This window comes from Orcinus orca, chromosome 15 (assembly GCF_937001465.1).
Source record: "Orcinus orca chromosome 15, mOrcOrc1.1, whole genome shotgun sequence".
NCBI lineage: Eukaryota > Metazoa > Chordata > Mammalia > Artiodactyla > Delphinidae > Orcinus > Orcinus orca.
In genome coordinates, this window is record NC_064573.1 from 87709539 (window position 1) to 87722706 (window position 13168).

Consider the following 13168-nt stretch of genomic DNA (forward strand, 5'->3'; position numbering starts at 1 on the left):
CCCTCTGCATGCTTACATGTGAAGTATGATTATTATTAATTCAAAAGTGGTCCGGCAAGATAATGCCTTTGAGGGGATGTGCAGAACCAACTCTAATGAGTCTGAAGTGAAACGATGTACGGCTCGACTATCACTTCATACAGAGTTTTAATTAACAGAACTGTTGGGGCAAATAGGGAAAGAAAAGCAATGATTTATTAATGCACAATTTACTGCTGCTATCAAATGCCAAGCAACTGAAAACACTGCTCACCTGCTTTGCCCTATAAACATGTCCATCACGGAGCACGGAATAAATCCTTCTGCCATGAGGGAAAATCCCGTTCTAGCTACTTAATGTTCAGAATACACTCCATTCATTTCATCTACCCATTTAATACCAGAGTAAATAGAAAAAATAGAATAGAATCCACTGGCCTTCTTAGAAAACAAACTTACGGTCACCAAAGGAGAAAGGTGGGGCGGGGAAAGATAAGTTAGGAATTTGGGATTAACATGTACACACTACCATAAATAAAACAGATAATCTGCAGGGACCTACTGTAGAGCACAGGGAACTCTGCTCAATACTCTGTAACAACCTCAATACTCTGTAACAATCAGAAAAGATTCTGAAGAAGAACAGATACATGTATATGTATAACTGAATCACTTTGCTGTACACCTGAAACTAACACGACATTGTAAACCAACTATACTTCAATATGAAATAAAAAATAAATACATACATATATACATACAATACACAGGATACACACACACACACAAAGAATCCACTAGTCTAACAGCCAGCACATGCTTCCTGACATTTTCACACACATTATTTCAACAAATACTGCACTTACATGATATTAAAATACTACAATGACATTCATTCTCTAGTTATATTCATTACCTGAAAACTTCACAGTGTCAAACCCAGTCTCACAAGCTGGGCTTAAAGAATTGGCCGATGCTGTCCCCAAACTGAACACAAAACAAAGGTAGAAACGTCCACTGCAACTCGAAATACGTGCTGTTTGTAACGCCCACTGTGTGATGCTCAAATGAGCAAAAGCAAATGGTCTCCCCTGGAGCAGAGCTTCCCTGAGCAAGTGAGGTTCGGCGGACAAATAAGGAGCGCTCCACACTTCAGCAAACGGAACAGCTGTCTTTGTCCTGAGGGACAGTATATTTATTCTGAGTGTCCTGTTCACAATTTACCCAATGAACTGACCCTTGGTGCAAAGGATCCTTGCAGCCCTGACGCTGGCCTGGGGACAGATTGGGAAGTAAATGAGTACAGGGTGGCAACAGGGATCGAAGCCACAAGTAAGACCCAAAGGCTTTGAAACCGGGAAGGAGCACCGTCTCCGAGGCTGCAGAATAGCTCTACCTGGGTCTCGGAGCGGAAGGGCAGTTCTCCAGTCTCGAGCCAGCCCAATCCGGGAGGGTGACTTTCCTGCCTCTGCGAATGAGCCGTATCTCATTAACCCTGCAGACCCTTCCCCATCCCCCAAAGCGGGTACTTACAAGATGCTGGGGATCAGTGCCCTAGCGTAGCAGACGCACTAGCCTGGGCTGCCTGCCCCCAAGCCGGCACCAGCTTCCTGGCCCCCGCGGGCACCAGCCTCTCCAAGCCTCCTCCGATGTTTGTGCTCGGCATCGAACTGGAAGACTGTTTACTTATTCATGGACTGCCCGAGCCGGCCATGAACTGCTTTGTGTCAGCTGAATAGGATGGTAATTCAATCTCCAAATGGGAACTGCTCGGCACATGGCATATCTGTCATAATGAGTCACGCAGATAAAAAAGAACATGGCTTTCAGAGCCACGGGTGAAACGTGTGTTTTGACAACGAATAGTGTTACAGGACCCTTCCTCCATCACTCTTCTCCCCTCCGAATCAGCCCACCCCGAACACATCCTCCATGAGACGCAGGACAGAGAGGGAGCCACACTTGGGGACTGGATTCTGGGGAAAGGAACGAGGATGCATCTCTGTTCTCTTGCCAGAAGCGTGCACCGTTGGAGACAGAGAGAAGGGGGAGATGTTTGGGAATCCGCAAGAGAAACTGAAGGGGCGATGAAGCCGGTGAGCAAGGAGTTCATCTCTGTCAGAAGTTTTCCATCGTGGAATGCTTTACATGCATTCGCTCAGTCACAGCGGGGGCTCCAGCACCCGGAAATAACGGCATTAATTAAGTCACAGGCTCCCGAGAATGGTCTGACGTTTAGAGCTGAGGAGACTCAAGTCAGGTGGCAGCGTGAACGACTCCGGGGCCCAGAGAACCCTAAGCAGTGGAGGTACCCTCTTAATTCTCATTCCTGCTACTGTTCCTGCCTCCTGGCAATTTTTTCTTGAGAATGTAAAACGTGTGTTTCGTCTGATTTCTTTGTTTCGGCCACAGGAAGCCCTGCTACTGCCCAGGCTCTTCCTTCTCCTCTGCCCCACCCCCCAACAAGCCCCTTCCTCTCTTCGTTTCCTTACCCACATAGCTTGGACTCTGCCCTCCAAACTACCCTCTTGTCAGTGTATCCTAAGCTTTTCTTCCCTCTGATCCCCAGGTATCAGCCTGGCGAGACCCCCAACCCCTAGGTTAACCAACAGCCCACCTTCTCTATACCTACTGGACAGGCTGCTGACGACCGCTGTAGAAAACCCACAACCCAGGCAGGCCCATGTCCCAACTGCCTGTCCCCCAGGAGACCATAAGGCCCATGAGGGCAGGTACCTTGCCTACCATGGTCTGTGTGCTATTCCAAGCAATCCACACTGTCCAGCCAAAGAAGCTACTCAAACATTTGTTGAAATACCAACTGAATGAAGTCTTCAATGTTGCCTTGAAACATGTATCAGTCAGGATGGGCTTGGTTATGCTATAGTAACAAGTAGTCCTCAAATATCAGTGGTTTCAAATGACAGAGGTTTATTTCCCACTCATACTCTGTGTCTGTGGAGGGTCAGCTATAGCCCTGCCCCACATCTTCCTCACTATGGGACCCAGACCGATGGAGTAGGAAACAGAAAACAGAAAATCAAAAATAGGAAAGTGTTTGTAGTGGCATAAATAAAATATTCCATACTCCATAGCCACTGGATTTCTGCCCCGAGATGTTTTGCTGAACTGAATCTTCCATTTTTACCCACCCTGCTCCCTTTCTGTCTTCAGGTCTTGGCTCAGACATCGCTTCTCCATAGAAGCTGTCCCCGACCATTCAGTCTAAAGCACACAGCAGCTACCCACCCCCACCAACATCAATGAAAAATGTTTATCTTCTGTGGCCCCATTAGAAGGTCAGGTCCCTTATCCATCTCACTCCCCACTATGTCCCCTGAGACTGGTGCCTGGAACCCAGTAAACGCACAATAACCATGTGTTGAATAAAAGAATGAATGAATGAAATAGCAGATTACACAGGAGAAAGCACAATATTTTGGTGTAATTAGTTACAAAATTAGTGAGTTCAAGAAGCAGTCTCATTAAAATGGAAGTAGTATAATACAGTAAGAGTAGCATAATGAAAACAGAAGACTTGGGCCACATATAAGGAAACCAGAAATTAACGAAGATGAAGGACTTGTCAAAGTATTCCCTGCATTGTTTGCTGGGAGAAAAAGACTTGTAAGACTTGATCGGAACCAGTCCTGATGAACAACAGAGTGAGATGGAGCTATAGAAGCTCGGTGTAAATACCCTTTAGCTATCTGTGTGTGTTGTTTTTATTTGTTATTCATCCAGCAACCTTCTTACCTACACTTGGATCTCTTCGTGTACAGCTCATGAGAAAAGGAAGAAAGATTGTCCAAATTACTAGTACCCTGTATCATACCAGCTCTACTGATTTTGGTTATTAAGAATTTCTTAGTTATTTGGTTATTTGGTGAATTTTGTCAGTGTTTTGGCCATTGGATAGACTGTTGAGAAAATCAGGTTTTGCAACATGTGAATTTAATGACCGTGGGTTGTAAAGACCCCCCTCCCACTTCCTTGGTGTGGCGACATCAGTAATATCTATTTGCTACAAGATGACATTAGGTGAATAACTTGTGAATTACTCAATTCACGTCCAAAAGCATAGACATCCCCCAATGTTTCACCTGCCTGATTTCTCCGGGGTCGCCCTGGATCAACAGATAGGAAAGCTGCCGTATTTTGGGAATATCCACTGCTGGGATCTGAAAATACCCTCACAGGCACCCAAGATGTCCTTCAGTGGGTGACGGATAAACAAACCGCGGTCCATCCGACAATGGGTTGATTCAACACTAAGATAAAATGAGCTGTCAAGCCGTGGAAGGATGTAGAAGAACCTTAAATGCATATGAGCAAGTGAAAGGCGCCCGTCTGGAAGAGCTACCTGCTGTGTGATTCTAACTCTGTGACATTCCGGAAAAGGCAAAACCATGGAGAAAATGAAGAGATCCGTGGTTACTGGGGGGTGAGGCAAGGGAGGGAGGGATGAATAGGCAGAGCACAGGGAACTTTTAGGGCAGAAAAGCTGTTCTGTATGAGACCGTAATGGTGGACACATGTCAGGTACATTTGTCCAGACCCACAGAACGTACGACACCAAGAGTGAACCCTCAGTAAACTCTGGACTGTAGTTAGTAATAATGCATCAGCGCATCAACAACGAGGTCCTGCCATAGAGCACAGCATCCTGTGATAAACCATCATGGAAAAGAATATGAAAAAGAATGTACATGTATAACTGAGTCATCTTTCTGTACAGCGGTAATCAACACAACATTGTAAATCAACTATACTTCAATTAAAAAAATAAAAATAAAATCAAATTCATTGAGCTTATGACCATAAATAATAATAATAATCATGTATCAATGCTGGTGCATCAATTGTGATAAATGTACCCACTGATGCAGAATGTGGGTAATATGGGCAACTGTGGGCCGGGAAGAGAGGAGGTCCGTGGGAATTCTCTACTTTCTGATCATCATTTCTCTCAGCCTAAAACTGACCTTTTGTAAAAAGTCTATTGATTTTTTAATTGACCCAAAAAGTATCCCCACCCCTTCCATTGCTGTTCTTTTGTACACAACAAGCTTCTACCCCACTCTGGGTGAGTGGATTTCTTCCTCTTCACCACGTTGAGGGCATCCGATGTGCCCAAGGAGGATATGCGCTCTCCGACGGCCAGAGCTCGAGACGACCCTGTCATGTCCCCGGTCCTCAGAATGGGCCTGGCTCACGGAAAGGGCTCTGTGACTATCTGTTGAATAAAAGATTTCATTTCTTGTGTTTCTGCTTGGCCATGAGTGACAGTACATTAACTAGTGAAAATTGAAAGCCGAGATAAAAACCTCCCCCAGGAAAAGTAGTCCGGCTGCTCCATTCTCCAGAGATGTAAGTCAATAAAATAATCCTAGAGTGCGCAGACGCGTGGACCACGCCGTAAAGGATGGTGTGCGAGGGAGCGCCCAGCATCCGGCACTTCTGATCTGGGATGCTTGCCCCCGGGGCTGCTCGCTTACTTTCTCGTTGGCCCTCGTGGGTTTGAATTATTAACTCTCCCTTCAGACACACACCATGTCTCCAGGCTGCACGAGGCGCCCCAGGGCTTGCAAACCCACTCAGTGGATTCCTCCAGTTCAGCCACGAAGGAAGGCGGCGAAAGACCCGCCACCTGGAAGCATCAATGTTGCTCAAAGATAAAGGCCCTGAGAACAAGAGAAAGAGGCCACCGCAGAGGACGGTGGGTACCTGAGCCTAGATCCCAGGGGCAATGCCTGCATTTAATGACACACGTTTACTGCACAAGAGCTATTTCATCTGCTTAATCATCTTACATGAATATAAAGTTTGCTCTCCCTAAAAGCCCTGAAACAGTTGTGTGTCCACCCGTCTACCACAGATGAGGCTTTTCTTCAGCCCAATCACTTCTTTATTTTCAAACTGAAGTCCAGCGTATGGTGTTACTTTCCTTTCTTTTTTCTTTTTGTACAGCAGGTTCTTATTAGTCATCCATTTTATACACATCAATGTATACATGTCAATCCCAATGGCCCAATTCATCCCCCCCCACCCCACCCCGCCACTTTCCCCCCTTGGTATCCATACGTTTGCTCTCTACATCTGTGTCGTTATTTCTGCCCTGCAAACCGGTTCGTCTGGTGTTACATCTAAAATAAACTTATTTCAGGAATTTGATTTTCTGTTTTAATGTTAACTATTAGCATGAATGAGAGCAGCTACGACTGTGAGGACTTCTTATATACTAAGCACTGCTCTCAGTAAAGTGTCCCACTGAATCCTCAAAGGACCCCCGAGGTCAGTACCATGATTCTCTGCACATATTACCAGGGAAGACCCCGAGGCACAGAGAAGTTAGTCACCCTGTGGGTCACACAGCTTGGGAGGCGAGAAGTCAGGACTTGAACTTACTGTGGCAGCCTGGCTGCATGGACGGCACTCGGCCACAGGGCTTTACTGCTGCCCCGCGACGAGCAGCCCCGTAGGTCAGACGGCCAGTACAGACCGAGGGGAAAGGGATAATGGCTCTCAACTGCCAATGTTTTCAAAGAAAAAAGCCTTCTCTTTCCAAATGTGAGAAACAGCCTTTGGAAATGTTGAATTGAAAACCTTAATACTAGAAAACTTGTAGGAATGTTCTAAACCAAAGACAAGAAACACCTACCCCTGTTAGAGCTAAATCAAGGCAAGACGGCAGCCCTCCCGGCACCCAGAACGACCTCGGCGTCACCATCAATTTAACCAACTATCACACATCTTTTGTGAGTCCAGTGCCCTGTTTATTCTGAGCCGCTTAAATGTGCGACATCATAATTACAAAATTACACAAGTGCCAGCGTCCTGTTCCTAGTCTGCTGTTTGCCATTTCAAAGGGAGAAAGCTAAGTGATTACCCAGACCACACCACCCGACCCGAACCTCGGGGGGCAGCCCTCCAAGTGGCCGGAGGATGACTGTTTGACAGATGACGTGTTGAACGTTAAGCCTGATCTCACACCAGCTTGTTTTGGGATTAGGACCCTCCCTGTCCTTCCCTCCTTCGGCATCAGAATGGTCCCACTCAATTCCTCTCTTCTAATCAGCCCCCTGAGCTGAGAGGCCCTCATTAGTGCCTGAGAATTCACAGGAGTTTAAAGCAGAAAAACAGATTGCGTATATGCTGGTCTCAGCCTCGTAGGGAATGAAGAGCGTGACCCTGCTGGGTGAGCCCTGGAAAACGAGTCAGTGCCTTGAGGGCCCCTCAACTTCCCCTTACAGGTAGAGGGCAGAGAATGTACCACAAGCACTGCAGGCCGTGGTCAGCACAGAGAGGGGTCGCCAAGCATTGCTGCTTGGCCAGACCTGGGCCCCTGGATGCTGGGCAACGAGCACTGAGCAGCACAAGCACGAGTCCAGCATACGTCCATCTACCCCCATTGTACAGACGAGAACACTGAGGCCCACAAGAGGTCACACAGCTTGCAAATAGCAGAGCCCAGGGTCGAACCCATGTCTAACCACAGCCCTCTGCAGCCTGCTACCCTCGGTGCCTGAAAAATCTTTGCATTTTTGCAAAGACTGGGGACAGTGTGGAACTATAAGGCCGAAATCATTGCAAAACCCAGTGCCATGAAGCTTTCCCCTTCTGCTTTCTTTTGGCAGTTTTATAGCTCCAGGTCTACATTTAAATCTTTATCCATTTTGAGTTGATTTTGGTGTATGATGTAAGCGTCCAGTTTCATTCTTTTGCATGTGGATATCCAGTCTTCCCAGCGCCATTTGTTGTGTGGCCTTGGGCCCCAGTCAAAGACCAGTTGACTGTGTCTGTGTGGGTTTATTTCTGGACTCTCTATTCTGTTTCCCTCATCCAATATGATTCAGTTCTAGAGACCTGCTGTAAAATGTTGTGCTTATAGTTAACAATGCTGAATTATGCACTTAAAAATTCTGTTAAGAAGGTAGATTTCATATGAAGTGTTCCTACCTCAATAAAAAAACAGTTTAAGTAAAATAAAAATAAGGAAATTCCATGGCGGTCCAGTGGTTAGCTTTCCAAGCTTCCACTGCCAGGGGCTCGGGTTCGATCCCTGGTTGGGGAACTAAGATCTCGCAAGTCACATGGCGTGGCCAAATAAATAAATAAAATAAAAGATTGACTGAATATGATGTAACAGAAAGAGACTCACAGATACAGAGAACAAACTAGTGAGCAGAAGTGGCGGGGGAGGGGCAAAATAGGGGTGTAGGATTAGAGGTACAAACTAGCATGCATAAATAAATAAGCTACAAGGATATACTGTATGGCACAGGGAATATAGCCAATATTTTATAATAACTTTAAATGGAGTATAATCTATAAAAATATTGACTCAAAAAAAGATAAATAAGTCCTAGAGATATAATGCACAGTATGATAAATATAATTAACACTGCTGTATGTTACACATGAAAGTTGTCATGAGACTAAATCTTGAGTTCTCATCACAAGGAAAAATTTTTTTCTATTTCCTTAATTTTGTATCTATATGAGATGATGGATGTTCACTAAACTTAATGGGATCATCACCTCGTGAGGTATGTATATCAAAACATCATGCCATACACCCTACACTTGTACAGTGCTATATGCCAATTATACGCAATAAACCTGAAAGAAAAAAAGATTTTTAAAAAAATTTTAAAGACTGATGGAAAGAGAGAACATGGTTCTCTATCCGGGATGTCCCAAAGGGTAGCCCAAACTACAGGAAGGTCCCTTGCTCTACCTGGAGCTCTGAGTTTAGTCTTAGAAGCCAGGCTGTCCCAATAAAAATAACAACTTTTGTTATTTTAACAACCAACATCAACTAACATTTATTTATCCTCTTCTAAGTGCCAGGCCTTATTCACCTCATTTAATCCTTACAGAAACAAATTTATGAATCCAGTCCTCTCATTATATCCATTTCTTGGATGAGAAAACCAAGCTACATGTTCAAGATCACACAGCGAGGCAGCAAGCATTCCCTCTTAACTGAAACACGGACTGTAACCACCACAGCACACTGCCTCTCACTGGGAATGAGGGGTTGGTAGGAAGCCAACAGAGTCCTTCAGCTCATCGCCACCAAAGCTTTTCTCAGACCCTAGCTGATTGTACTGATTCATAGCCTCACCTGAGAGTCTTGGACCCGTTCTGAAATTCCCCACTCTCCAAACACCTGATTGTCTACCTCTCACAGCTACCCTGGGGGTGCTGACTTGTGGACTGACTGACAGTCAGTCAGATGAAGCCCTTCCCCCTTTAAAAATTTGTATGGAAACACAAAAGACCCCAAATAGCCAGACAATCTTGAGAAAGAAAAACAGAGCTAGAGGAATCAGGGTCCCTGACTTCCGACTATACTACAAAGCTACAGTCATCAAAACAGTAGTACTGGCATAAAAACAGACATAGAGATCAACGGAACAGGATGCAAAGCCTAGAAATAAACCCATGCACGTGTGGTCAATTAATCTACAAAAAAGGAGGCAAGACTATACAGTGGAGAAAAGACAGTCTCCTCAAAAAGTGGTGCTGGGAAAATTGCACGGCTACTGGTAAAAGAATGAAATTAGAATATTCTCTAGCACCATATACAAAAATAAAACACAAAATGGATTAAAAAGCTAAATGTAAGAGGAAAACATAGGCATAACATTCTTTGACATAAATTGTAGCAATATTTTTTTGGATCCATTGCCTAAAGTAAAGGAAATAAAAGCAAAAATAAACAAATGGGGCTTAATTAAACTTAAAAACTTTTGCACAGCAAAGAAAACCATAAACAAAACAAAAAGACAACCTACTGAATGGGAGAAAATACTGGCAAATGATATTATCAATAAGGGATTAATATCCAAAATATATACACTAGTATGAGCTAGTTGAGTAGCTCATACTACTCAACATCAAAAAACAACCAACCCTATTAAAAAATGGGCAAAAGAATTGAAGAGACATTTTTCCAAAAAGGAAATAAAGATGGCCAACAGGCACATGAAGATGCTCAACATCACAAATCATCAGGAAAATGCAAATCAAAACCACAATGAAATGTCACCTCACACCTGTCAGAATAGCTATCATCAAAAAGAACAGAAATAGAAGATTGGTTCAAGATGGTGGAGTAGAGAAACGTGCTCTCACTCCCTCTTGCGAGAGCACCGAAATCACAACTAACTGCTGAACAATCATCAACAGGAAGACACTGGAAATCAGCAAAAAAGATACTCCACAGCCAAGGACAAAGGAGAAGCCACAATGAGACGGTAGCAGGGGCGCAATCACAGTAAAAACAAATCCCATAACTGCTGGTGGGTGACTCACAGACTGGAGAACACTTATACTACAGAAGTCCACCCATTGGAGTGAAGGTTCTGAGCCCCACGTAAGGCTTCCAAACCTCGGGGTCCCGCAACGGGAGGAGGAATTCCTAGAGAATCAGACTTTGAAGGCTAGTGGGATTTGATTGCAGGACTTCAACAGGACTGGGGGAAACAGAGACTCCACTCCTGGAGGGCACACACAAAGTAGTGTGCACATCGGGACCCAGGGGAAGGAGCAGTGACCCCACAGGAGACTGAACCACACCTACCTGCTAGTGTAGGAGGGTCTCCTGCAGAGGCAGGGGGTGGCTGTGGCTCACCGTGGGGACAAGGACACTGGCAGCAGAAGTTCTGGGAAGTACTCCTTGAAATAAGCCCTCCCAGACTCTGCCATTAGCCCCACCAAAGAGCCCGGGTATGCTCCAGTGTTGGATTGCCTCAGGCCAAACAACCAACAGGGAGGGAACCCAGCCCCACCCATCAGCAGACAAGCAGGTTAAAGTTTTACCTAGCTCTGCCCACCAGAGCAACAGCCAGCTCTACCCACCACCAGTCCCTCCCATCAGGAAACTGGCACAAGCCTCTTAGATAGCCTCATCCATCAGAGGGCAGACAGCAGAAGCAAGAAGAACTACAATCCTGCAGCCTGTGGAACAAAAACCACATTCACAGAAAGACAGACAAGATGGAAAGGCAGAGGGCTAGGTACCAGATGAAGGAACAAGATAAAACCCCAGAAAAACAGCTAAATTAAGTGGAGATAGGCAACCTTCCAGAAAAAGAATTCAGAATAATGATAGTGAAGATGATCCAGGACTTTGGAAAAAGAATGGAGGCAAACACTGAGAAGATGCAAGAAATATTTAACAAAGACCTAGAAGAATTAAAGAACAAACAAACAGAGATGAACAATACAATAACTGAAATGAAAACTACACTAGAAGGAATCAATAGCAGAATAACTGAGGCAGAAGAACGGATAAGTGACCTGGAAGACAGAATGGTGGAATTCACTGCTGCGGAACAGAATAAAGAAAAAAGAATGAAAAGAAATGAAGACAGCCTAAGAGACCTCTGGGACAACCTTAAACACACCAACATTCGCATTATAGGGGTCCCAGAAGGAGAAGAGAGAGAGAAAGGACCAGAGAAAATATCTGAAGAGATTATAGTCAAAAACTTCCCTAACAAACATGGGAAAGGAAATAGCCACCCAAGTCCAGGAAGTGCAGAGAGTCCCACACAGGATAAACCCAAGGAGAAACACGCCGAGACACATAGTAATCAAATAGGCAAAAATTAAAGACAGAAAAATTATTGAAAGCAGCAAGGGAAAAACAACAAATAACATACAAGGGAACTCCCATAAGGTTAACAGCTGATTTCTCAGCAGAAAGTCTACAAGCCAGAAGGCAGTGGCATGATATACATAAAGTGATGAAAGGGAAGAACCTACAACCAAGATTACTCTACCCAGCAAGGATCTCATTCAGATTTGATGCAGAAATCAAAAGCTTTACAGACGAGCAAGCTAAGAGAATTCAGCACCACCAAACCAGCTCTACAACAAATGCTAAAGGAACTTCTCTAAGTGGGAAACACAAGAGAAGAAAAGGACCTACAAAAACAAAAACAAAACAATCAAGAAAATGGTCATAGGAACATACATATCAATAATTACCTTGAGTGTAAATGGATTAAATTCTCTAACTAAAAGACACAGATTGGCTGAATGGATACAAAAACAAGACCCTTATATATGCTGTCTACAAGAGACCCACTTCAGACCTAGGGACACATACAGACTGAAAGTGAGGGGATGGAAAAAGATATTCCATGCAAATGGAAATCAAAACGAAGCTGGAGTAGCAATACTCATATCAGATAAAATAGACTTTAAAATAAAGAATGCTATAAGAGACAAGGAAGGACACAACATAATGATCAAGGGATCAATCCAAGGAGAAGATATAACGATTATAAATATATATGCACCCAACACAGGAGCACCTCAAGACATAAGGCAGCTGCTAATAGCTATAAAAGAGGAAATCAACAGTAACACAATAATAGTGGGGGACTTTAACACCTCACTTACACCAATGGACAGATCATCCAAACAGAAAATTAATAAGGAAACACAAGCTTTAAATGACACAATAGACCAGACAGATTTAATTGATATTTATAGGACATTCCATCCAAAAACAGCAGCTCACACTTTCTTCTCAAGGGTGCACGGAACATTCTCCAGGATAGATCACATCTTGGGTCACACATCAAGCCACACTAAATTTAAGAAAATTGAAAGCATATCAAGCATATTTTCTGACCACAACGGTATGAGATTAGAAATCAGTTACAGGGAAAAAATGCGTAAAAAACACAAACACATGGAGGCTAAACAATACGTTACTAAATAACCAAGAGATCACTAAAGAAATCAAAGGGGAAATCAAAAAGTACCTAGAGACAAATGACAATAAAAACACGACGATCCAAAACCCATGGGATGCAGCAAAAGCAGTTCTAAGAGGGAAGTTTATAGCTATATAAGCCTACCTCAAGAAACAAGAAAAATCTCAAATAAACAACCTAACCTTACACCTAAAGGAACTAGAGAAAGAAGAACAAACAAAACCCAAAGTAGCAGAAGGCAAGAAATCATAAAGATCACAGCAGAAATAAATGAAACAGAAACAAAGAAAATAATCGCAAAGCTCAATAAAACTAAAAGCTGGTTCTTTGAGAAGATAAACAAAATTGATAAACCATTAGCCAGACTCATCAGGAAAAAGAAGGAGAGGACTCAAATCAATAAAATTAGAAATGAAAAAGAAGTTACAACAGACACCACAGAAATACAA

At 43.8% G+C, this 13168-nt stretch overlaps 1 protein-coding gene across 6 annotated transcripts in view; it reads right to left on the reverse strand.

The window, feature by feature from the left end:
• Positions 1 to 13168, reverse strand: part of RIMBP2 (RIMS binding protein 2) — a 262379-nt gene that overhangs the window by 202127 nt on the left and 47084 nt on the right. Inside the window, exon 1 of one of the 6 annotated variants that reach the window (XM_049697908.1) lies at positions 1513 to 1726. The exons of the other annotated variants lie outside the window; for them this stretch is intronic. The gene's annotated coding sequence lies outside the window, so the exon portion shown is untranslated. Of the gene's footprint in view, positions 1 to 1512; positions 1727 to 13168 lie in introns of those variants that run through there. 6 annotated transcript variants of the gene reach the window in all.